Source organism: Microcebus murinus, chromosome 28, assembly GCF_040939455.1.
Source record: "Microcebus murinus isolate Inina chromosome 28, M.murinus_Inina_mat1.0, whole genome shotgun sequence".
Lineage (NCBI taxonomy): Eukaryota > Metazoa > Chordata > Mammalia > Primates > Cheirogaleidae > Microcebus > Microcebus murinus.
This window is the reverse complement of record NC_134131.1, coordinates 3,282,724-3,310,587: the sequence shown is the minus strand read 5'-3', so window position 1 is coordinate 3,310,587 and position 27,864 is coordinate 3,282,724. Positions and strand designations below refer to the sequence as shown.

The window sequence follows — 27,864 nt, the reverse complement described above, 5'->3', positions numbered from 1 at the left end:
TAGCATGGGTGGTTAGGATTCTCTTTCCCTTTGTGAACCTCTTCCCACCCTGGGTGTGCGTGGTACCTTTCTTCTACTGAAGGAAGTGAAACTCAAGGTGTGATACTTGATCATTCTCTTCATCTCAGTCCTCATTGCCAACCCCTGGTAAGAGCACTCAGCTTTTCCTCAAAATACATACTGAACTCTGACCAGAGGCCACACTGAACTCTGACCTGTCCTCTCTCACTGTGATCCAGCCCCACTGGCCACCATCTTTCTGATCCCTGATATAAGAGGATGGAATCACAGGCAATAAATAAATATAGGCAGGAGAAGAGTAAAAATACATAAGCCAGACCGTGGAAGTCTTTAATGATGTTCTAAATGGCTTGGACAACGTTCTAAATGCCTTGGATTTTTTTCTATTGGTAGCATGGAAACCTTAATGATTTTGGAAAAGAGGAAGTAATCTGGACCTTTGTATTTCTTAAAAAAAAAAAAAATGAACGAGAAAATTTCAGGTGCTGAAAATGCTGTAAAAACCAAAGGTAACAGATCCTTGCCTGTGTTAAAAAGATGCCTTCTATGCTCGGGGTATTTATTTAGGAAGTTACAACCAGGTCTTCCTCACTGTCAAGAGCAAGGGTCCTTGTACATTTCACAGTCCAGGTCCTGTCTCTCAGAATTTTGCGACACAGAAATCTATTATCATTAGTCAGGGCTCCACCATTTACAGACTTGGACAACTCATTGTCAGACACGATAAGTGCTAGTGAACTGGAACTACGCCAACTAACGAAGTAGGTTTCCGATGAACCGTTAGTAGATACTTTAGTTTAACTCTATAGTGTAAGCCTTCAGAGTAAGTATCTAAAGAGTATTTGTCCTAAAACACATCCGTAATTCAGAATTCGTAAGTTCACACTGACAATATTTAATAGATTGTCTGAAGCATTTGAATGAGAATGTGTATCAACAAAGCCATGCTGATTTATTTTCTTTTCAAGGGAGCACCAAATATGTTATGAAACTGGACACAACGTCACAACCCAGGGAAAATTGCAACCTAATCTAAAATGAATCGAACCCTTTGAACTCTACTTTGGAATTTCAATAAATGCTTACTGTGAGTTTGAATATTTTTTTTCCATTCATAGTTGCATATTTTTATTAGTTAAAATTGCCCTGTTAGTGTAAACTAAACCCCATCATTCTGTTTTTTAATGGAAGTGGTAAAAATAACAGCCTTTTTGCTCATTTCTATCTTTCCATGCCTTCAATTACTATTGTGAAGTCATTTCCAAATAGAACCCTGATGGAGTTCTATGACAAGTTCGTCTAGACTAGAGAATGGGGCAGGTAACTAGAATCAGGAATTGGGAAACTTGAGTTAAATTTGTATTTCTCCTTCTACATCAGGTACATCTTTAAGTTTACTTTTAAATCTCACACAACCTAGAATCAATTTTTCATGACTTAGATGAGCGATAGGTTTGCTCATTTTGCTTTTGTTTTAGAATTGGGTAAAAGAGAGAACTGGTTTTTAATTTGATAGAACACCCTAAATTTAGATCGCTTAGGGCAAAAACATGTTTGCTAAAGTTTCTGTTGAGTGACCATAGTTATAGCTGGTCAGAGCCCAGCTATAACTAAGTGGGGGGGCCCTTATGTGTATAAAGTATTTTTAGATGATGAAAATACCAGAAAATTTTGGGAAAATAGTCACATTTATTACTTGTTACCTATAATGACCAAATCGGTCCAAATGAAATCTCATATTATTGAAGTTTGGGAAATTTATTGTGTTTTTAGGATTTTTTATTTTGACTCCTACTGCTGATTCATTTTAGAGTTTATTTTACTTCCCAATCATCTACTTCTTCCCAATAACATACGCAACATTCCAACTGTTATTAAATTTAAACACAAATGGACAATTCTGATTTTTATTAACATGTAGTTACATTTGGGCCTCATATTTGTTTGATAGGAGAGTTAATGGAGTTGGCATATCAGTTTTGAGAAATGAATGGAAGATGACAAGTTCATGAGAGCTTATGGTTTTTTGAAAGAAACAACAACAAAAAATAACCTAAAATTTATTTTGGATGTGGCCCCGAAACATGTCGAAATTTTACAAAATTCTAAGGTGAAATACAGGAAATGCTGGCAAATTGTTCAGAGTAGCTGAAATTATGCATCACAAATATTTGTGTGTGTGCGTTTGCGCGAAATAACTGACATTTTGTGAAGATCAAAATTACCACGGAAATTTGGCCAAGTCGGCATCAAGTGATTTCACACAATTATTGAACTTCTCTCTGTTGGAGATGTTCACGGCCAAATCCTTCCTTTTTGGAAATTTCCTGGAGCTCCTTCATCTGCCATAGAATAGCACTGAAAGTCTCTCATCTGATGACTCGCTTTAGTCTTCAGCCAAGCCTTTATGAAGCCTTCGTGATGATGGAAACGTTCAAAATCTGCAAGGTCCACTATGGTAGAAATCATGGAAAAATGCTCGTGCGACTGAAAATTTTATTTTATTGGTTTAAATCTAAATAGTCACCTGTGTCTATACTGGACAACATAGCTCTAGGAGGTCTCTCTGAATGCAGACTCTGAAACCCTTTAAAAAATTAGATTATAAATTCCATGAGCACAGGGACCGTGCCGCATCTGTTTTGTGCACTGTTGCATTGACCGTACTTAGTTAGCACTGTGTTTGCAGATAGTAGGCGCTCAAATGTTTTTGTTAAATGTGGGATTGAAAGCATCAATGAATATGTGAAACTTGAAGATGAAGATAATATTCCAACGGGGAAGGAGAAAAAGCACCATTCTCTTTTAGAATACATCAAATCGATTTCTTTTTTATTTCTTTTTTTTATTTTTTATTTTTTTTGAGACAGAGTCTCACTTTGCTGCCCAGGCTAGAGTGAGTGCCGTGGCATCAGCCTCGCTCACAGCAACCTCAAACTCCTGGGCTCAAGCGATCCTCCTGCCTCAGCCTCCCGAGTAGCTGGGACCACAGGCATGTGCCACCACGCCCGGCTAATTTTTTGTATATACATATTTTAGTTGGCCAATTAATTTCTTTCTATTTATAGTAGAGACGGGGTCTCGCTCTTGCTCAGGCTGGTCTCGAACTCCTGACCTTGAGCAATCCACCCGCCTCGGCCTCCCAGAGTGCTAGGATTACAGGCGTGAGCCACCGCGCCCGGCCTATTTTATTTTTTTATTTTTTATTTTTTTGAGACAGAGTCTCACTTTGTTGCCCAGGCTAGAGTGAGTGCCATGGCATTAGCCTCGCTCACAGCAACCTCAGACTCCTGGGCTCAAGTGATCCTCCTGCCTCAGCCTCCCAAGCAGTAGCTGGGACTACAGGCATGCGCCACCATGCCCGGCTAATTTTTTCTATATATATTAGTTGGCCAATGAGTTTCTTTCTATTTCTAGTAGAGACAGGGTCTCGCTCTTGCTCAGGCTGGTTTTGAACTCCTGACCTTGAGCGATCCTCCCGCCTCGGCCTCCCAGAGTGCTAGGATGACAGGCGTGAGCCACCGCGCCCGGCCGATTTCTTTTTTTAAAAAAGATTATCTCTTTAAGGTAGTATGACTGGTTAATCAAACTGTGGGACCCAAAGAAGTGATGATTTTTCCACTCGTTGTGGTTTATCTTCCGAGCTCTAGTCCCTTAACCTAAAGGCACTGTGTCAAATACGTATGAAACTGGAGAGGAGGGAGTATTTATGAGTCAGTTCTGCTCACGGGGTTGTGTCCAACAGTCACATCAGGGCCTGGCACAAGTTCACTGTCAATAAATGAACATTCCCGGGAGATCAGTTACTGCACTTGTTGATTTCTTGCAGGTTTCTTGACACGCGTGAGTATCAGAGAGATAGCAGGGCACAAGTCTTGAGAGGCATGAAGTATGGTTTTCATTCATTCGCTCATTTAGTTCAATATTGCTGCTCTCTGCCTCTTGCTTCACTAATTATAGCCTACCACGACCAAATGTAAAACAATACGATAATAAACACAAAGTAAATTCCCAGGCTGTAGGATCCTAATTTGCATTATGATAGAGCACCCAATGCATTTTGTATTTTGGGAGATAATTCATACTGGAGATGAGAATAAAGGGATTAGTTCCTATGCAATAAAGCCAAACAATTTTAAAAAAAGAAATGTCTTATGCTTGTGACATTGACCTTTTTGGCAAGGGATCAAGTAAAATGAGAGAGTATTTAAAATGAAAGGTGACTTGCAGAAAGAATGAGAGGTACACTGGATGAAAACAAACTTGTCTGTTTAAAGCGTCTTTCTATATAACAAACCACCTGAACAGAACAATTTGATGGATGATGATGCTAGATTATCGAAACTACGAATTAAGGAAAAGAAATTCTTCTGACCATTTGCTAAAATTGAGCATAAGCAAACAGCAATCTGAGCGGCAGTTTAGCAATAATGAAAAAAGTTTATCGTTAGCATTTGCATAATGCAAATAATAAGATTATGATCTATTATGATCCATATTTTGATCATATGTGATCATATATAATCAAAAATATATATGTGATAAATATAATGATAAATAATACAAATAAATATATATGGTCTCTTATGATCTATATTTTCACTTTTAATTTTACTTAAACTAAATATGCAATAATTTTCATAATGCCTAGTGCATAACAGTAGAAAGATCACTGCAAAAACTGGGTCCCAGAACTGGGTAGCATTGGCTAAGTTAGTTCTTCTGTTTTTCCTTTCTTCCAGTTTAGTTATTGTGAGTATAATAATAGCAAATATTATGATTGCTTAACAAGCTCAAGGCACTATATACATAAGTCATTAGATCCTCATAACTATGAAGTAAGTATCACTGTAATCTCCATTTTACTGGTAGAGAAACTGCAGCTTACTGACATTAAACAGCTACCATAAGGCCACATCTAGAAAGGTCTAAAGCTTGGCAGTCTGAATCTAGAGAAGTGCTCCAGACCACTGCACGGACACTACCTCTAAACTTCCATGCTGGGACAAAAGTTCATCTCTCCAGTTCATCTCTTCTTAAGTCATACTTGGAGTCAGTCAAGAAAACAGTCTATTTTTAATTTTTTTGTTTTGTTTTAAGCTTTCATTTTGAAAAAAATTTCCATTACACAAAAAGTTACATAAATCGTATGTGGATAATTCTCATATATTTTTATATGTGCTAACATTGATATAACCACAGCACAACGATCAAAACCAGGAAATTAATCCTCATTCAATTTCAGATTTCAAAATTGTTAATTTCAAAGGATTGATATTATATAGACGCCATTATTTGATATGATGACATTAAATTAGAAACATAGGACAAGGAAAAACCCTTAGTAACTCATGTACTTATAAAATAAGTGAAGTCATAAATAACTGAGTGGATAAAGGAGAAAATACCAAAGAAAAAATTTAAGGTACTCTCTACTAAAACTTGTGACATGTAGCTAAAGCAGTACTTGCAGGTAAATGTATAGCAATAAAACTCCATTTTTAAAATGTAGAAAGATTTAAAATACGTAAAATAAGTGTTCAAGAAAAATAACTGGCTTGTAATAGACAAGTTTTATAAAAATTTTAATTTATAGTTAACCCATAATTTATACAAAGTATTTCAAAGTGTAGAAAACCTCGTAATCCTTTAGTGACATTGGTAGAATTTTAAGAAGAGTAAGAAAATAATATTTTAAACAAATTTGTCTTATGGGCAAAAGGCAAAAATTCTACATAAAATTCTGAAAATTTAAATTTATATTTATATCTCTATCATGAGAACATAGGTCTCAGCCCTGGAATGCAAAGGTCAAAAGAATCTATTGATATAATAAAGCAGAGAAGAGATTAAAGAATAAAACCCAAATGATCAATTCCACGGATACATGGTGAGCATTCACTAAAATGCAATACCTATGATAAAATCACCTAACAGACGTCATTTAGCTAAGTTTTATATTTATGAAAACCTGGAGCAAACATTATGGCTACTGGTGAAACTTTAGATTTCTTAGTGAAGTAACTGTGGATTCTAACCATTGTTATAAGATTAGAAACAGAAAGAGAACTATAGAATTGGAAAGTCAGAGACAGAACTCCCCTTATTTGCAAGTGTGAGTTTTGTACTACTTTGCTAGGGCTGCTGTAACAAAGTACCACAAGCAAGGTGGTTTAAACAACAGAAATGTATTTTCTAATAGTTCTGGAAGCTAGGAGTCTGAGATCAAAGAATCAGTAGGGCTGGCATCCTGGATTGGTTCTTCTAAGGCTCCTCTTCTTAGCTTGTACGTAGCTGTCTTTTCTCTGTGTCTTCATGTGGTTTTGTGTATGTGTGCGTCTGTGGTCTAATCTCCTCTTCTTATATAAGGACAGCTCTCATGCTGGATTAGAGCTAACCTAATGGCTTGATTTTAACTTAATTACCTTTTTTGGATATCCTATCTCCAAATACAGTCACATTCCGAGCTACTGTGGGTTAGGACTTTAATACACAGATTTGGGGGAGGTACAATTCAGCCCATAACAATTGTCTACATATTAATACTAACCATGGGCAAATTGTTAGGGCAAATAACCATTCTCCGATATGGCTAGATCAAAGATTATTATCCCAAAATGAGAAAGTATTTCTATATGAGAAATAAGCCATATATATATAAATGAGCCATATTAATTAGGAACTATCAGTGGACAAAATTGTAATGACAGCAAAAATAAGAAGAAATAATCTCATACAAATCTCATAAAATATGTGTGGGAGCATTATGTGATAGAGTATAAATATCTTTTTGTACTTTTTTTACTTAGTAACAAAGGCCCCTGTATTTTGGGGGGCAGCACTGGGTCTAGCTGAAACACCACCTTTTCCAGCTTCCCTCGTACCTAATTAGGGCTATGAGACTGTGTTCTGGTTAGTAAGATGTAAGTTAAGTTATTAGGTGGGCCATCTGGAAAGGGTTCTTAAAGGATGACACTCAGACTGAAAGCATGCCCTCTCTCCTTTTTGAGTGAATGATAAGAGATGTTGGAGCTCCAGGAGCCATCATGAAAAGTTAGCTGACTTTGAAGACAAAAACGTGCTATAGTAGTGGAGCACAAAGTGAGAAGGAGCCTGGATTTCTGGTGACAGTAGAGCTGTCCCTGTAGCCCTGAATCACCTACCTCCAGACTTCATTTATGTGAAAGAGATAACAAATTATCTTTTTACAGCTTCTGTTTTATACAATTCAAGTAATCCCAACTAATACTATTGTTGAAGGACATAATAAAAGAGCTGGAAAAAGGAGAGCTACATAAGAATATGGATTCAGAGTCTCAATGACTTAAAGTTGTCAGTTCTCCCAGATTATGAGATCATTGGAATTCAAGCAAAATCCAAATAGCTATTCATGGAATTTAACAATATGAACCTGTACCTTATTTGGGTGAACAAAATACCATGAATATCTAAGCAATCTTGAAGACAATATCAGAGGTGGGGTGGGAAGGAACATAATCTACAGGGTATCTAGAATGATTACAACGCTATAATAATAAGGCTTTAGTAAATATGGCTTTCATATAGGGCTAAGGCATAAAACAATGGAAAAAAGGAGAGGATATCTTTATTGACATGAGGGGAAAGGTGGATTTCTCAAACTACCCTGCAACAGATGGTTACTTTTAAGTAAAATAATGAAGATTAAACCCTTACTTCACATCACAAATGCCAGTTGGATCAAGTACATATATATATATAATGATTTTTATGACCCCAGAGTAGAGAAGAATTATAAAAATCAAATGTGAAGAGCAAAAAGCCCAATTTTAAAAAATAAAAGACTCCATAAACAGTGTGAAAATATAGACTGGCCAGAAAAGATTTCTGTAACACATATAAAAAAAAAGATGATCATTCAGAAAATACAAAGAATTCCTCAAATCAACGTGAAACAAAGTACATAGAAAATAGAGCACAGATAGGAACATGCAGTTCTCCTAAGACAGAAAATGTGCATGGCCAATAAGCATATTGAAAAGGGCTAATCTCACTGGTAATCAGGATAATGCAAATTAAAATCCAATTTATGCCTACCAGATTTTCAAAAAATTAAGAAATCAGACAATATTCAGTATTAGGGTGGAGAGGGAGAATTAGAAATGTCCATATATCACTGGTGGGGTATAAATTGTCACCACCATACTGGAGAGCAACTTTGGAACATCTAGCAAAGTTAAAGTTCTGGTTCTGCTTCCCCTTCATCTCAGTAATTCTTCTTCTAGAAATATATATTAGAGAAACTCTTATGCAGGGGAACAAGGACATATGGACATGTTATCATGAGTACAGTAAAAAAACTGGCATAAATTAAATGTCCAATTTATAAAAGAATGGGTCAGTGAATTGCACTATATCCGTGCAATAGGATATGCAATTGTGAAAATGAATGGCATTGCGTGTATCAATATGACAAATCTCAAAAATTTTGAACAAAAATAACAATTTGTAGGATGTTACGTAGAGTAAAATACTACTTCTGTAAAACTTAAATACTTAAAAAGAATCATATGTTAAATTTATGTACACTGAGATTTCTTTTTCAAGATGGCTAACTGGAAGCATTTCCAGCACGCCTCAATCCACTTAGAAGAACCAAAATAGTGTGCAGACAATCACATTTTGCATACATTATCCATGAGGGAACATAGGAGTTCAACAGATAAGTGACAGAAAACTCCAAAAACTGGGAAAGAAAAGGAAAACAGGCAGCCTACATGGCTGGGAGTGACTCCCCAGTATGTATGGGAGACAGTGAATGACATTTTCCAGTCCACTTTCCCACTGGGGAATCATACAACCCAGGCCATGGGGAGAGCGCCTTTACCCTCCCAAACCCTGAATCTAATTTAGGAAGCAGCTGGGAGACTGAGAAGGAAGTGCTCCAGGAAGGGGACATCTCCTGGGGTCCAGGCCCTTCCTGAAACACAAGCAGCTATCGCAAGATGTCATTCTGATCATTCTTGTTCCTGGCTCTTAACAGACTGTGTGTGGCCCTAGGAACCAGCAGTGGCAGTCCTAGGCTGCCTCTTGGGGAAACTCAGACTGCTGCTGGCAGAACTAGGGTGTAATTGGGGTGGGGTCCTGCAACCAGGACTGAGAAATGAGCATGGTGGGGGCTGCAGCCGCTGGTGCTGGAACTGGGCATCACCCCCACCACCCCCAGAACTTGAGCAGGATGAGGGTTTTTGTGGAGGCTTGGTCCTGAACTAAGTGGAGACTGCAATGGCCTGGGGCTGAGTTGTGGGCTAGGCACAAACTCTCAGGGGATCTGAAGCCACAGCCAGGTCAGCTGGGACAGCAAGGATGGGGAAGTAAGCTCCATTGGGACTGGGGAGCAAGAGGGATGCAAGTACCCCACCTGCTGGCCAAGGCTGTGGCCACTGGGACTGACTCCACCCACCCTGTGGCAGGACCTCAGTGCAGCAGTAGTGACCTCTCACCCAAACATTTCGCCAGGGCCAGGAAGATTGTCCTCCCCCAACCTGTCATGGCTGGTGCAGGCTCTCACTACTGGGGGCCCGAGTGCAAGCTTGCCCAGTGTGGTTCTGCCTGGCCTGAGACAGAGTTGGGTTCCACAACCCAATCTACCACCTGGGGCACCTGAGTACTCCTCCCAGGTGATTAAGGTTGGGCATAAACACCCTACTACCATCACCTCGGCTGGTTCCCACCTGCAAGTGCCACCTACTGTCCTGGAGGCTGGCCCATGTGGCTCATTGCAAGCACTGTCACCATAAGCGCACAGCAGCTGGGACACAGAAAAGCATTTTGCCATCACTGCTCCTGCCCTTGCTCATGCCACACTGGCACCCAAGGAGCTCAAGAGCCCACTCACCTGCCCAGTGCACTACTACTACTACAACTAGCACCCGAAAAAGCCAGGTGCCCCAGAGCACAAGGGCAGATACTCTTAGCCCACCACTGCTACCACTGAAACCTGAAGACAGGCCCACTTGGCATTCTATCCCTAGTACAGCTTCACCATAACCTCCACCAATAACTACATTGTAACACACCAAGGAATGCACAGATACCACCAATACTGTTTATAGCCAAAAAAAATCATACAGAGACTTCACTACCATATGCACCTAGGAGCAAAGCCAAAGGGTCCTATCCAACCAACATCACCGTTACATCTTCATCCACACAAAAAAAGTAAATTTAAAACCAAGAATAAGTGACTGTTACACTAGATGCACAGAAATCAATGTAAAGGCACAGGAAACATGAAAAATCAAGGTAGTATGACACCTCCAAAGGAACACCATAGATCTTAACAACAACAAATTCTCAGAATCCCAAACAAAGAACTCAAAATATTTAGTTTAAGGAAGCCAAATGAGATGCAAGAAAAATCTGAAAACCAATATGAAGAACTCAGAAAATCAAAACAGAATGTGGATGAGAAATTTTCCAAGGAGATAGATATCTTAAAAATAAAACAAAACAAACCCCAGAAATTCTGGAACTGAAAAATTCCCTAATGGAAATACAAAACACATTCAAAAGCTTCAACAACAGATTAGACCAAGCATAAGAAAAGAATTTCAAAACTTAAAGATAAGTCTTTTGAAAAAGAAATGGTCCAGTAAGATAAAAATAAAGAAGAAAAGCACAAATAAGAATGAACAAAGCCTTTGAGATGTTTGGAACTATATAAAGCAACTGAATTTATGAATTATTATATTATATTATTATCAGTATTCCTGAGGGTGAAGAGAAATCAGAAGGTTTAGAAAACCTACCTAACAAAATAATAGATGAAAACTTCTAAAATTCTAGCAAGAGATTTAGATATCCAGACATAGGAGGCTCAGCAATCCTCAGGCAAATACATTGCAAATAGGACTTTGCCATGGCACATTATAATCAAACTGTCTAAAGGCAAAGTGAAAGAGTGAATTCTAAAACCAGCAAGAGAAATACATATAGTTAACTGGAAATAAAAACCCCATTATGCTAAAAGTAGACTTCTCAGCAGAAACCATACAGGCCAGAAGAGAATGGGATGACATATTCAGAGTTTTGAAAGAAAAAAATCATCAGCCAGGAATTCTAAATCAAACAAGAATAACCTTCACAAATGAAGGAGAAATAAAGTCTTTCCCATACAAGTTAATGCTGAGGGAATTTATCACCAGCCCTACATGAAATGCCCAAGGGAGTCTGAAATTTGGAAATGAAAGGATGACATTCATCATCATAAAAACACACAAAAGTATAAAACTCATTGGAAAAGAAATCACACAATGGAGGAAGGAAAAAAAAAATCAAATGGTATCACTACAGAATTCCATGAAACCACAATGGCAAACAGAGAAAAAGGAGGAAACAAAGAATATATAAAACAGCTAGAAAATAATTAACAATATGACCAGGAACAAAACCTCACTATCAATATTAACCCTGAATATAAATGGATTAAATACTCTACTTAAAAGATATAGATTGGCTGAATGGATTAAAAAAAAAATGACCCACCTATGTGTTGCTTACAACAATCTCATTTTATACCTATAGATGGAAAGTAAAGGGATGGGAAAAGAAATTCTATGCGAATGAAAATCAAAAGCAAGCAGGAGTAGCTATACTTATATCAGATAAAACAGACTTTAGGTCAAAACCATTAAAAAAAAGACAAAAATATTCATTATATAATGATAAAGAGATCAATTCAGCAAGAGGCCATAACAATTCTAAATATACAATAGTGGGGGACTTCAACACCCCACTCACAACATTAGACACATCGCCCACACAGAAAATCAACAAAGAAACATTGAACTCAAATTAGACTTTAGACCAAATGGACCTAACAGGCATTTACTGAAGATTCTGACCAATAACTACAAAATACACAGTTTTTTTTTTTTTCATCAGCACATGGAACATTCTCTAAGACAGACCATATGTTAGGCCACAAAACAAGTCTCAACAAATTTTAAAAAATCAAAATCATATCACGCATCTTCTTAGACCTCAGTGGATTAAAACTAGAAATCAATGCCAAGAGGAACTTTGGAAACTATACAACTATGTGAAAATTAAATGACATGCTCTGAACAATCATTGGATCAATGAAGAAATCAAGATGAAAATAAAAAAAAAAAATTGAAACTAATGAAAATGAAAACACAACATACCCAAACCTGTGAGACAGCAAGATCAGTGCTATGAATGAAGTTTATAGCATTAAATGCCAACATCGAAAAAGTAGAAAGATTATGAATTAACAATCTAATGATGCATCTCAAGGAATTAGAAAAGCAAGAACAAACCAAACCCAAAATTAGCATAGGAGAAGAAATAAAAATCAGAACAAAATTAATTGAAACGGAGACTAAAAAAACAGTGCAATGGATCAACAAAATGCAAAGTTGTTTCTTTGAAAAGATAAACAAAATTGATAAACTGCTAGCTAGACTAACCAAGAAGAGGAGGAACCAAATAAATAAAATCAGAAATGAAAAAGGATGCATTACAATTGATACCACCAAAATACAAAAGATCATCAGACTATCATGAACAACTCTATGCTCACAAATGAAGAAACCTTCATTTGTGAGAAAATGGATAAATACCTAGAAACATATAACCTTTCAAGGTTGAACCAGGAAGAAATAGAAAAACTGAACAGATCATTAACAAGCAGCAAGATTGAATCAGTAATAAAAAGTCTTCCAATAATTTGAAAAGCCAAGAACCATATGGATTCATAGTTGAATTCTACCAAGCACATAAAGTGGAACTAATAGCAATCCTTCTGCAACTGTTCTGAAAAACAGAGGAGGAGAGAATTCTCCCTAATTCATTCTACAAGGCCAGTGTCACCCTGATACCAAAACCAGACAATGACACAAAGAAAAATATAGAACAATATCCCTGACAAAGATAGTCACAAAAATCCACAATAAGATACTAGCAAACCAAATCCAACAGCACATCAAAAAGAACATATACCATGATCAAGTAGCTTTTATATATCAGGGATGCAAAGATGTTCAACATATGCAAATCAGTAAGTAATATGATATATATCACATAAACAAAATCAAGGACAAAAACCATGATCATCTCAATAGATGCAGAACAAGCATTTGATAAAATTCACTATCCCTTAATGATAAAAACCCTCAAGAAACTGGACATAGAAGGAACACACCTCAAAATAATAAAGGTCATATATGAAAAACTCACAGCTAAACATCATACTAAATGGGGGAAAGTTGGAAGCATTTCCTCTAAGAACCAGAACAAGACATAGATGCTTACTTTCACCACTCCTATTCGACGTAGTACTGGAAGTCCTAGCCAGAGCTATTAGGCAACAGAAAGAAATAAAATATATTTAAATTGGGAAAAAAGGAGTCAAATTATCACTGTTTGCTGATGGTATGATCTTCTATCTAGAAAAACCTTTAGACTCCACCAAAAACTCATAGATTTGATGAATGAATTCAGTAAAGTTGCAGGACACAAAATCAAGATGCAAAAATCAGTTTGTTTCTATATACCAATACTTATCTAGTGGAGGAAGAAATCAAGAAAGCAATTACATTTATAATAGCTACAAAAAAGTAAAATATCTAGGAATAAATTTAATTAAGGAGGTGAATGATCTCTACAAGGAAAACTACAAAACACTGATGAAAGAAACTGTAGATGATGTAAACAAATGGAAAAACATCCCACACTCATGGACCAGAATAGTTAATATTGATAAAATGACCACATTCCCCAAAGCAGTCTCTAGATTTAATGCAGATTAAATCTATAGATGTAATGCAGATTGAACCCTCTCAAAATATCAATGTCATTTTTCACAGAATTAGAAAAAAAATTCTAAAATTCATGTGGAACCAAAAATTAGCTCAAATAATCAAAACAATTCTAAGCCAAAAGAACAAAGCTGAAGGCTTCACATTACCTGACTTCAAATTATATTACTACACTATGGTAATCAAAACAGCATGGCACTCATGTAAAAATAGACACATGGTACAATGGAACAGAATAGAGAATGCAGAAATAAATGCACATATTTACAGCCAGCTGATCTTTAACAAAGACAAGAACACTACATTGGGGAAAGTACACCCTTCTCAATAGATACTGCTGGGAAAATTGGATAGCCATATGCAGAAAAATGAAACTGGATCCCTGTTTCTCACCATATATAAAAAGCAACTCAAGATGGATTAAAGATTTAAACATCAGCCCCCAAACTATAAAAGCACTGTAATAAAACCTAGAGAAAACTTTTCTGGACATTGGTCTAGGTGAAAAAAAAAAAATTATCACTGAGACCTCAAAAGCACAGGCAATAAAACCAAAAATAGACAAATGGGACTTAATTAATCCAAAAAGTTTCTGCACAGCAAAAGAAATAATGAACAGAGTCAAGAGACAACTTGTAGAATGGGAGAAAATATTTGTAAACTATTTATCTGAGAGGATGCTGATATCTAGAATGTACAAGGAACACAAACAACTCAACAAAAATAACAAAAAATAATCCCATTGAAAAGTGAGCAAAGCACATGAATAGACACTTCTCAAAACAAGACATGCAAATGTTCAAGAGGTGCATGAAAAAATGCTCAACATCAGCAATCCTCAGAGAAATGCAATTTAAATCCACAATGAGATATCATCTTACCCCAGTCAGAAGAGCTATCATTAAAAAAGATAAAACATAACAAACACCAGCAAAAATGTGGAGAAAAGGGACCTCTTATGCACTTTTGGTGGGAATGTAAATTAGCACAACCTCTATGGAAAACAGTGTAGAAATTTCTCAAATAATGAAAAATAGAACTACCATTTTTTTTTTTTTTGAGACAGAGTCTCACTTGTTGCCCAGGCTAGAGTGAGTGCCGTGGCGTCAGCCTAGCTCACAGCAACCTCACACTCCTGGGCTCAAGCGATCCTCCTGCCTCAGCCTCCTGAGTAGCTGAGACTACAGGCATGCGCCACCATGCCCGGCTAATTTTTTCTATATATATTAGTTGGCCAATTAATTTCTTTCTATTTATAGTAGAGACGAGGTCTCGCTCTTGCTCAGGCTGGTTTCGAACTCCTGACCTTGAGCAATCCGCCCGTCTCGGCCTCCCAGAGAGCCAGGATTACAGGCGTGAGCCACCACGCCCGGCCAAGAACTACCATTTAATCCAGCAATCCCACTACTTGGTATCTACTCCTCAAAAAGGAAATCAATATATCAAGAAGATACCTGTGCTTGCATGTTTATTGTAGCACTATTCACAATAGCAAAAATATGGAGTCAACCTAAGTGTCCATCAACATTGGAATAGATAAAGAAAATGTGGTATGTTTACACAACAAAATACTATTTAGCCATAAAGAGGATGAAATCATGTCTTTTGCAGCAACATAGATGGAAATAGAAGCCATTATCTTTTTCTTTTTTCTTTTTTTTTTGAGACAGAGTCTCCCTCTGTTGCCCGGGCTAGAGTTCGGTGGCATCAGCCTCACTCACAGCAACCTCCATCTCCTGAGCAATCCTTCTGCCTCAGCCTCCTGAGTAGCTGGGACTACAGGCATACACCACCATGCCTGGCTAATTTTTTCTCTATATTTTTAGTTGGCCAATTAATTTCTTTCTATTTTTAGTAGAGACAGGGTCTCGCTCTTGCTCAGGCTGGTTTCAAACCCCTGACCTTGAGCCATCCTCCCGCCTTGGCCTTCCAGAGTGCTGGGATTACAGGCGTGAGCCACTGTGCCCAGTTGAGGCCATTATCCAATGTGAAACAAACCAGGCACAGAACGTCAAATATCACATGATGCTAAATAAAAGTGCTAAAAAATGTGTATACATGTAGTCATAGAGTGGAATAAGAAATGGAAACTCAGAAAGGCGAAAGATATGGGTGATGAGAAATTAGTTAATAGGTACAATGTGTGTTCTTTGAGTGTCGGATACCCTAAAATTCCTAACTTGATCACTACACAATCTATGCATGTAACAGAATTGCACATATACCCCATAAATTTGTACAAATAGAAAATAAATTTATGTGCACTTATATATGTGATAATGGTATAAAATATCTGCTTGGCAATGATAAACATAAAATTTAAAGTAGTGGTCACTCTGCAGAAAGCTGGGATTAGGCTTTAAAAAATCTATGTTTTATTTCTCACCAAAATTAGATTAAATATGGCAAAGTGTTATGACTTGATAAAGACAGTAGTATGTATATGAGTATACCTTTTGAACATTGGAAATACTTTGTAAATAAATTAGTACTATTTTAGAAGGTTTAAAAACCATTTAAACAAGAATTTTAACATTAAATATGATAGATTTCTGCCTATCCCTCCTCACAGGTATACCAGGAAGAGTTAATCTATAGAAATTGTTCTTGTGCTTGGAGATTAGGCTAGGCCAACAATCCATAAATATTCTCAAGCTCATTTTAACAGTTTGTCCCAGTGTTTTGGGTTTATAATCATTGTAGCAGAGGGAGGAAGGTGTGATAGGTAAATTGAGATTACGAGGTGACAAAAGATGATCTGCTGCAAATTAAAAATACTATACTATATATTTGAAATTTGCTAAGAGTGCAGATCTTAAGCCTCCTTACCAAAATAGGAAAAAAAAGGTAATTGTGTAAGGTGATGGATTTGTTAATTAACGTGCTTGTGATAATCACGTCACAAAATACACATATATGAAATCATCACTTTGTACATTTTAAATGTGCACAATTTTATTTGTCAATTATATTTGGATAAAGTAGAAAAAAAGAGAATATAGAAGAAGGCACCAACTGAGGCTAAACTGGTTTAAAAAAGAAAAAAAAAAAGATGATCTGATTCATTGAAATCGTCTGAAATGTGAAATTTAATTCCACATTCTGCCCAGAATGAAGCCAGGACATTGTTGAGAGGGACACAGTGATAAAAGCTGCAGTTCTGGCACAGATAAAAAGACTCCTATGACATATAGTTTAGAAGCAGTGACAGTTTCCTTTCAGAGAGTACTTATGTACTAGGCAGGGTACTAGGTAAATTGCATTTTTAATTCATAAATAATATTTTAATATCTATTATGCAGAAGAGGAAATTGAGACCCATCTGTCCACCGTCACCCAGACGTTGAATGGCAGCATCAGTAATCAAACCCAGGGTTGTTTGATTACAAATGAATGCTCTTTCATCGTTCCACAGGACTGCTAACACATTATGAATAAATAGGTATATTTTTATGTCCAGAGTGGCTAGTCCTGTCTTTCTAGAATGTATATTTCTGGGCCTCATATTATCCACAATTTTTCCATCAAATAAACTTACTTTTAAGACACTTTGGGCATTATTTTCACTCCTCAACCCCAAAAATATTTCTCTTATATGGGAGAGCTTCTCTCACTAAACAAGTAGAATAGCTTTTATATTGATTGACCATCTCTGTTATTACATTTTCCATTCAACTCATGAATAAGTGCCTTATTCCATTTTCTAGGACTCTCGAACTCTAAACTAAAAAAAAAAAAAAAGGAAGAAGAAACAAAGGAAGAAAGGAAGGAAAAAAAGGAAATAAGAAAAAAATGTGAAAACTTCCAATTGCTTTTTTTCCCCACTTATTGTTCTTTGGCTTGCCAATGATTTTAGCTAATCATATGCCTTTACTCAAAATTACTTTTACAGGGAACATCTCCAAATCTATAACCAGTTACTGAATTTATCAAACCATGGGGGTGGCAGGGAGAAGATAAGGGTGGAAGAGAAACATATGCAAACATGCACACGGCGCATATATATTTTAAAGACTTATCCAGGACCACACCCATTTTGTCACTTAGCCATTCTGCAAAAGAGCTCCACTCATCTTGCAAAAATTAGATTGAAAAAAAAAAAAATCCATCAACAATCTTATTTCTTCACTGATAATCACTTGAAAAGTTCTGTTGACATTATATGGTTATATTCTCAGAGGAATTCTCCCCCTCTCCAAGATTAATTTTCATTTTTCTCAGACGTATTTTTTTGCATAAACCCAAGCAAAACAACATTCTAGATGCTCATGGAAAATTCTCTTTTTCCCTTTGCAAATATTATGCTGAAATCTGTCATTCACTCTATGTCCCAAATCAACAAATGGTAAATATTTCAATATAGTAGTCTGGTATATTTTGGTATCTTCCTCTCTAAATTCCCTTTAAAGAAAGATTATGCCCTTCACTTAACTAAAGATATCTGCAAAGGAACTAAAAGCAGTCTGGAGAAATAAATTAAAAGTGTCTTTGTTCTCCTCTATTGTCTCATACAAGGACCTTTGTACTTAAGTAATGCTGTGGAAAATGTCTTTGTGTTCTATCAATAATACATAGAGGCTCAGTTTATTTCATTTTATGTTGTTTTTACCTCTGCTTGGCAAACAAGACTCACGACTTTCTCATTCAAATCAAACTGTAGAATGCTAATAAAACAAATCCAAACTAATAAAGCCCATTTCCTTTATATTAATCCTCTTAAAGTTATCAGGGACACACATTCCTACATATGAATAGTACAATCAGGCACAAAGTAGGAAGATAAAATATGGATAAAGGGGCTATTAACATACAAGACTTTTAAGACAAAAACATAATGACAAAGGTTGTCCTGAACTTGATGATTATCTAAGACATCTCGGGTCTACGGGAAACATCTAATACTGTTTAACCCTCACAACCTCTGCGTGAGCATCATTTCAGCATTGATAAAAAGGATTTCTTAAGTTTTATTTTTACATTAATCAGCTTGGGTTGAAAAAGATTTCAGCCTGCAAACCACAAATTTGATAACTGTTTTTCTAAGCGCTTAGGAAGACCGAACCATTCTAGAGACTCTTTGCTTTTCACAAAGAAGAATTTCCTTTAACATCTAGTTTAGTTAATTATAGCAGTCAGGGTGTGATTTCTGTTTATATCCCTCCGGTTGAATCTGCTCTGGCTGGGTTTGGGTCAGAGCTATTTCTAGGAAATGACTGCTACTTTTTCACAAACTAAAACTTCTTTACATTTTTCTTCTCTCTATTTTTCCAGCTTGATCTCTTCGCTACTTTGATATGACAACAGGTGACCCCACGTGTGTATCTATAACCAGGCATTTGGGCATGATATAGGGTGAGTATTCTCATTGAATTATTAAAGCCACTATATTAGTTAAGATTCATCAGTTCCAAGTAACAGCACTCAAGCTCGGTTTAAAGCAAACCCAACCAATCAAACAAATAAAAAGAAAAATAAAGGAAAATGCATGGTGAGAATACAGCGGTGTCCCATGGATTCTTGAGCAAGAAATCTGTTGGGTTTTCGAAAGCACTAGATTGGGAATGCAAAGGTACCCTGGAACCCACGGGCACTCTGGCCACCTCTCGTGGCTGATCGATTCCATGACTTCAATGTCTTCTCCCTGGAGAGACAGCTTTGTCTGTCATATAATGCAGGCAGAAGATGGTCCCCAACAACTCCCGAATGTTATGGGTAACAGTTCTTTTCTCATGGTGGAATGAACTTTCTCTTGCCCCCAGTTCCAGATTCCCGGGAAAGGAGTCTAGTGGAAGGCAAATTTGGTGCAAACTCCTACCCTTCATGGGTCAGTTGTCCAGTTGGCCGGGACTGAGAGACTGGGCCTCATTGTACGAGACCCATAGGAGTGTTGGATCAGGGAGGCGGTTAAGAGCGTTTGCTTAAAGACTGGTACATGCTCTATGAAGTTTCCCCTCCACTGTGATGAAGAAAGAATACATTTGCACATGTGCTAAGATAGCGGGCTGAGACGAGAGACACTCCTACTAGCACATACGGTCTTCTGAGGCTCCGAAATGGCCCGGCTGCCACCTTGGGATGCTGCCCAAACAATGGTAGTTCCCGAAGTAGCTCTTAGTTCCTCCAAAAGTGGGATCTGGTCAGCATGGCTTCTCCGGTTTGATGCCCTGTCGTACCAGGATTGAATTCTGCCTGGATCTAAGATGTCAGCTTGGCATCCCTCCAGTGGGGGATGATGAGGCATTCTAGACGTGATTTTTCTAGAGCCTTGTGAACAGAGCAGTCCAGAGAACTTTATTCTAGAAACTGAAATTTAATACACCTCAAAGGAGATTTTTTTAAAGAAAAAATTTCACACATGTTACATCAGTGTGTCCAAATCAAATAATCATACACAATAGAAACAAAAAAATAAATAAATAAATAAAATAAAAAGAGAATTGGATTTTTTAGCATTGTTTTTTAGCATTTTTTAGCATTTAGGATTTTTTGCATTGTTCCACACGCAAGCAAGGCCTGACCCCCCCCAATTTACAGACCTCTTTCCTTTTTCTGCTAAAAGAATAAAAAAAATACTCTGGACTATGGTATCAAAATTCATAAATTTTGTACTAACAAAAATTAATCAAAAAGTCAAAGTTCGATTATTTTTTATGCTGTGATTTCATCCTTTCCCAATGAAAAGGGGGCATTAAGAACCGACGAGGGTATATACCGGTGGGAGACATTGGCAGTGTACTTCAGAGTGACCAATAAATACGGACATGCACTTCTGCTCAGATATGTTTTCTTCTTGATTCTTTTTCAAGGGAGAGGTTAGCTCCTATGCCCATACATGAGCTAACTCACATTGCCCCTACACCGAAAGCAGGGAAGGTACCATTCATTGGCTTTGACGTGCAACAAGCATTAGAAGTGGTGAGATTTTCCTTTTTGCTCTTCTCTTGCACAGCTTCCAATAGGCTACACTTTAATTCTGTGTAATAGCCGCAATGGGAAAGAGGCATGAGCCAAGGGAGGTATCCTATAATCTACTAAAATGCAAATTTGTTTTGTGTGCACATATACACTCTACATTTTCCTTCCTAGGTTTATTAGATTTTATAATTTTTTTGTAATCACCCATTTATTTTGTGTTATTCCTGGACTGTATCATCTGTCTTCCTACAAGACTGTGTGTTCCTGAGGACAGGGACTTGGTACATCTTGATGTTTAGTAACAGGTGAAACCAAGAGCCCAGGGCAGTGCCTGGCAATACATAAGGGTTGGGAATCTAACTCTGGAGGCTGACTGCAGGGTTTGAATCTCAGCTGTGGGGCCTCGGGTAAACTGCATAACCTCCCTGTGCCTCAGTTTCTCTTTGATAAAACAGAGATACTTTCTACATGATGAAGATGCTAGAAGAATTAAAATGAGTCATATACAAGCACTTAGAAACAGTGCTGGCATATAGTAAGTGCTATATAAGTGTCTGTCAAATAGATAACAGACCCTCAACTGTTTGTTAAATGAATGTTTAACAAATTCTGCAGAGAAGGGAATGAGAGAGGCATTTGTCGTTTTGCAAGATCTGGGGCCTTGTATAGGTATATGGCTTTACGTTTTGCCCCCAAAACCCTATCAGCTCTTTTTTTTGCATATTATTTTTACATAAATTTAAATCCAGTATTCTTTTTTCCCTCCAAAGTGGCTCTAGGCGCCCTACTACGCACAGGTCTTAATAATTTGTCTGTTTGATGCTGCCCGTGTGTGGGGAATCCAAGTCCCTCTATTGAGAGAGAAAAACATTGGGATTTTTTTTTCAATTACCAATTCTCTCTAGACATGAGAAAAATCATGATGCCTTAGTAAATTTAATTTTAGTTTCCTCATAAAAAGAACACATGTTCATTATAGAAAAACTTTAAAAAAATGTTCATAGAGAAATAAAACAAATCATCCATAGTCATCCTACACTGAGAAAATCACTGTTCTGTCAAAAATGTTATGATATATTATATCCCAGGTTATAAATAAAAAAGCACAGTCACCTAAAAATTGAAATTATAGTAAACATTTTATTCTAGTATATTCTTCACTTAAACCATGAACACCACCTCCCCATGTCACTAAATAGTCTTCAATATGAGAATTTTTATATAGTTGTGTATTTTCCATCACATGGATAATTTATTTTATGACTCCAAGATTTTTGGATATGTAGAATGCTTGTGATCTTTTTCTATTATAATGATGCTGTGATCAGCATCTTCACAAGAGGACAAAGGAGCTTTACCAGAAAATGCTAAGCAAAAAAAAAAGATCTCCACAGATGAGAAACCCTAGCGTTGATATCAACGTTGAAGCCCAAGGAACATTTATTTCTGATTCCAGACTTTTCAGTAAGTTTACATTTAACTTTTTAACCTTCATATTCTTGCAAAATATTTTTCAAAATGCCCCAAATAAGTTCACAGCGCCAGGATCACCATTTTTGCTCAAGAAATACCTGCAGAACGATCGACTCCTATTTGCGTTCTCTGTGAAAAGTTTTAGAGTCAAATCCATAAAGCAAGCTCCAGAAAGAGAGGGAAATTTGCAGACCAAGATACTGGAGCAAAGCTGAAAGCTATGCAAAAACTAAGAGGGGCAAATGCATGGATGCGAAATGTTAATTTTTGGTAGATGCTTAATAATCAAGAGATTTGAGTGTTAGTTTCATCAACACACTCGGCTGCTGCCACCCCTCCACTCTCCTCTAACCCCCAATGCCTCCCTCCCTACCCCACCCTACTCTGCTTGCTTGCTTCCTACTGAGAAAAATGGGACAAACAAGGAGAGAAATTAACAGGTCTGCATTACCCCATGCAGTTGCTTACCAACCTCTGCACACACATCTTTGCCAATGTGCCTGTTAGCACAGCTGAATTTCCCCTGTTCTTATGCAAGGCCACCCCTTCACAAGTCTATGAGAATTCCTACATCACTCAAGCCATACTCCCTTCTGTCTTCCATGTCGGCAACTTTTCCTCTCTACTGATCGTCTCATCTGCAGACAAACATACGACGCGCTGTTATTTCTCCCATATTAAAAAAAAACACACACAACAACCCCCCTAAACACCCTTCTCATGACCATTCTGGCTCTACTCACTGCTGCCCTATATCTTTGCAACCTGACCCAGCTAATCTCCTTAAAGAGTTGGTTATACTTGCTGTCTCTGACTCCCTTCTTCCTATTCTCTTCTAAGCTAACTCCATTCCCATTTCTTCTCTTGCTGCCCCACCAAGATTGCTCAAAGATATGCTGCTAAATGCCACGGTCATTCTGTGGTCCTCATGTTATGTAACCCATCAGCAGCATTTGATGGGGTTGATCAGTGCTACATTTCTCTATTTGGTCTCTGGGCCATCACGCTTTCTTGATTTTCCTTTTACTCCATGGGTTTCTCTTTCTCAGAGGCCTTATGGGTCTTCTTCTTCTCCCCAAGCTCTGAATGCTGGCGTGCCCCAGGGCTCAGCCCTTGGCTTTGTCATTTCCCTCTCACCTATTCCGTATGGTGTGAAATAACAGATCCCTCTCTTGAACTTGAGACTCTTATATCCAATGACCTATTAGCACCTCCACTTGAATACCTAATGACACTGCAACATCAACATGGCCCAAACTGAACTCCAAGACCACCTGACCCCTCCATCACCAAAGCTGTTCCGCTCTCAGACTTCTTAATCAATGGCCACATCATTCACCTACTTGCTTAGCACCTACTTTCTTGTGCATGCCATATTCAACACAAAATATTGGCTTGACCTGCAAAATATATTCAGAATTGGACCATGTCCCATTACCTTTACCACCTCCATAAATCTGTCCATGCCACCAGTATCCCATGCTTGGATCCACGCAGCAGCCCCCTGACTGTTCTTCCTGCCAGAGTGGTCCCTTGGCATGTGAACCACATCATGCCATTCCTGTGCTTAAAATTTGCTCTGAGTTTCACTCCAAGTAACATCAAAGTTCTTACTTTGGCTACAAAGACCTACATAATCTGATTCCCCCAGTAACTTTCTAAGCTTCTCCTTGTTCCCTCTGTTCCAGCCACCCTGGTCTCCTTCCTGTTCCTGAAACATGGTTGGCTTGATCCTGCCAGAGGGACTTTTGCAGTGGCTGTTCCTTACCTGCTTCTCAATTCTCCTATGTGAATTCTTGTCTACCTGCTCATCATTTGTTCAAAACTTCTTTTCCATGTGGTAAGGTGGTTTCCATTCCCCTCCTTACTACGGATTCTGTCCCTGGCACTTCCACCCTCTCTGTCCCTTGCTTTCTCATCCCCTACTATCATGCACTATTTTTGTACTAGTTATCAATTTCTAGCGTGCCATATAACTTTTTTATTATGCTCATTGTTTATTGTCCAACTCCACCTCTAGAATATAGATGCCATGAAGCAGAGATCTTTGTTTTGTTCACTGTTGCATCTTCATGCCTAACGCAGGGTCCATTTGTACAACGGACCCATGAATGAATGGATGCTCACTCCTCTCCATGATCTTTGCACTAACTGTGCCTTTTGTCTGGAATATTCTTTGCTTCCTGTCACATGGTGACTCCTTCTGGTCATTTGGACTTCAAAGACCTCAAAGGGTTTTCCCTATTAACACAATACGAAAGGGTCACTGATTACTTACCATCACTCATCCTATTTTCATAGTTCTTATTGCTATCTATTATTTTCTTATTTGTCTACTTGTTTTTTATATATTCCTTGCCCCCTCCCTCACTCTTTCTTATTCACCTCTGAATCCCTGGGACCTGGCCTGCATCATACATCATCAAAACATTGCCTGGCATACATCAGGCACTCACTTATTGCACGAAGAAGTATCTTACAGGTAGTATAGACCACCTAGAAGGCATTTCACAAATTGTGTGCCAACAGCAGCATCTGATGTAGAACTCTTTCCCACTATAGGTTAAAGGCCCCCCACCCTCCGCCTGCGTAAGTGTTCTGCAAATTTAGCAACCAGAAGAATGCTAAACAAGAGGATAAAATACGATATTACCACCAAAATTTCGGTACTTGGCCCACAGCCAAATGAAGAACGAGGACAAGTGGTTTGAGGAAAAGGAAAGAGGAGTTTAGCAAATGAGGAGGAGGCAGACTCTTATCTAAGTATCAACGTCTTATCTATAAGCAGAAATACAGAGCTTATAAAAGGAGTTTTCAGCTTCAGGCTAGGCTGTTTCACTATAGCACCTCTGGTGACATGTCACCTCTGGTGACAATGATTGCCTGACCCCCACCCACACAACTCCATTGAGCCATCTCCTGCAGTACAAAGAAAACAAAGAGCACCCCCCTCGCCCTCTGATTACTGGCCTTGGGCAGGGATGCAGGTTTTAATTCCCAAAAATGGTGAGGGGATTTTTAAAGAGATAGCTTGTAAAACATTTTACCCTTTCTCAGGCCGTTACCTATGTTGACTATAAAAAATATGACTATTTTTTAACAGACTGTAGCCATCATGATTTATCTAACTTAGTCACAATCTGCCGACCTTCAGACATGTGGTTCTAACCCATGGAATGTTGCAAATCTTGCACTGTGTTACTCTCCTGTTTCACAGGTTGTCTATTACACTGACAAGTAAATATATATATATATATTTTTTTTTTTTTTTGCTTGACATTTCCTTAACTGCTTGTAAACATACTTGTTTTTTGTCCCAGTTTATCTGAACAGACATCTAGAGCATTGCAATCCATTGCTTCGATGGATTGCTTCTCAATCCACGTTTCCATGCCTGTGTACACTTGGGCAGAAAAGGGATGGCCCTTTTGTCTACGCAGAGGGGAAGCCACGGAGGAACGGATGCTGACGGCATCCTACGCCTGCCCAGCTCTCCTTGGAGTTGCGCTGTGGGCACAAACGCTCATTTCGGAGCTAAGTATGTCATGCAGCAAACACAGGAAGCCTCATGGGCGTCAATAAACCTTCACCGGTTATGAACTCAGAGAAGAGGACGCTGAGATATTAAAAGCAGAACATGTCTTCCATTTGATGACGATGCACACCCACCTGTTTTTTGTGGGTTTCACTATTATCCCTTGCACCCTAAAAGTATAACAAAGCTCTGAGCATCCCGGCCAGCTGCAAACACAGTCTGCCCACTGGGTGACTTGAGAGACATGGCAAGTTCTCAGAGCCTTTTGCTGAATCATCCATTAGGCTGATGTTGCCGATGGAACCCCCAGCCCCTTCAGCCCTCCAAGTTAAATGAGCAGCTAATGGGGCAGAAGGCAGGGGTGTCACCTAAACGGCCCACATTGGCTTAGCTTTCCCATGACCTCAAGCCTGTTTCCCGAGCTGCTCCATTTTCTCCAGGCTTGTTCCAAGTGTGGCATTATCATCTCTGACACCCCCATGCCAGTAGCCCCAGTGCTGTGTTCTCTTCACTTCCCTGTGTTCTCTTAACCTGCATGCGCCTCCTCTAATTTTCTCTGGGATTGTAGCAAGCAGCACGGTGCACACGTGGGTAGAATTGGACGCGTCTCCTGGGAGGAAGCATCCTTTGTTAAAATCAGAGTTGCATGACATACCTGAAGCATCAGGGCCGGGGGTGTAGCCCGCTATTGGGCAGATGAGGAAGGATAACAGGGAGAATCCTCCCCAGGGAGGTAACAGGCAAAGCTGGGGAAAATGGGGTGGGCGTGCTAGGGGTGGGGTCCCATAAGGAGTGGCAGGAAACCCAGAATTTTCGTGGGACACTTGATGATTGCAGGGGAGCTGGCTGACCAGGTAAGAGACTCACTGCAATGGCAGGCTCAGGAGAAAACGGCTGTGGGTGCATGATGGGACCATTAACAGCCGCGTGGGGAGCGGGGTGAGTTGGTGGCTATATCCCTAAAACAACAGCAACCCGGTCAAGGCATGGCCTTTAGGCTAAGCTGCCTCAAAAAGAACAGGAATAAGAGGGAGGGGCAGATATAGTGTGCGCAGTTGGGTTTTACAGAAGACTATGTTAAGAAAAGCCATTGTGATTCAGGTCAGCCTTGAGGACCAGGGACGCCATGTGTCTCAAGCCTGTCCACTGAAACGTGGTCCTGGGAGTTGTCAGGACTATGGGAAAGGACAATCTCTCTTTTCCATTGGAGATAATGCTGGAAGCTGGAAGCCCATGGCCACCATGGCGGGGGAGTGGCACAGGAAGAGAGTTTGCCGGAAAGGGATGCCAACACAGAGAAGGAGGATGGAAACAGCTGAAGAAATAATTCACACACCTGCATCCAGTTTTGCCTTTGCACTTGTACATCAAGCGAGGCCACGAACCCCTATTGCCTAAGCCACCTTGAGTTGGGTTCCTGTCACTTGCAGGCAGGAGCGTCTGACAAATAATCAATATCAGCTAACACATAGTGCTTACGACATAGGAATCAGACTAAACCCCTTTATAGACTAACTCACATAATCCTCTAAGAAGACTATGAGGCTGATGCTGTTATACGCCCATTTTATAGGTGGGAAAACTACGTGGTCCTAAGTCAATGGCGGGTTCAGAATTCGAACTCAAGCTGTCCATTTCAGAATCGGTGCCCTTCACCGCCATGTCCCAAAAGTCTGAGCATGAATCAAATTGGAGGGGAACCTCCATGGTTTCCAGAGTCAGGAGTCTGGGCCCAGCTCAACGAGGGTTAGAGGATTTCTCTGGGCTCTCACTGCAAGAGAATGCAACCTCCTGGCGGGCAAGGACTGACTGCCTTTGATTCTTTAAACCCCAGTGTCTGGCATGTACTTGGCCCATGATTGTACAGTCAAGACGGATGCTAAACTAAAACGGAAGGCAGGATTCTTTGGAAACAGGACTGTAGTTGGCCTATAGGATAGGAAATAAAGGTCTAGAGCCAAGAACCTCCCCAAATAAAAGTGTGCACATGATTGCACAAATGAGCAGTCTCCCCAAGGCAGAGACCCATAGGAATAATTGCATGTAGGACTGAATAATGAATCGCAATCCACTTTCACAAACTCGGAATTTTTTTTT

At 38.8% G+C, this 27,864-nt stretch overlaps 1 long non-coding RNA gene across 1 annotated transcript; it reads left to right on the top strand.

Annotated features, from left to right (window-relative positions):
* Positions 1-1,347: 1,347 nt before the first annotated feature.
* LOC105883836 (uncharacterized) lies at positions 1,348-25,827 on the top strand. The gene is made up of 4 exons (XR_012915299.1): positions 1,348-1,401; positions 19,116-19,196; positions 20,651-20,759; positions 25,553-25,827. It is a non-coding gene; the product is annotated as an uncharacterized LOC105883836 (long non-coding RNA).
* Positions 25,828-27,864: the final 2,037 nt, after the last annotated feature.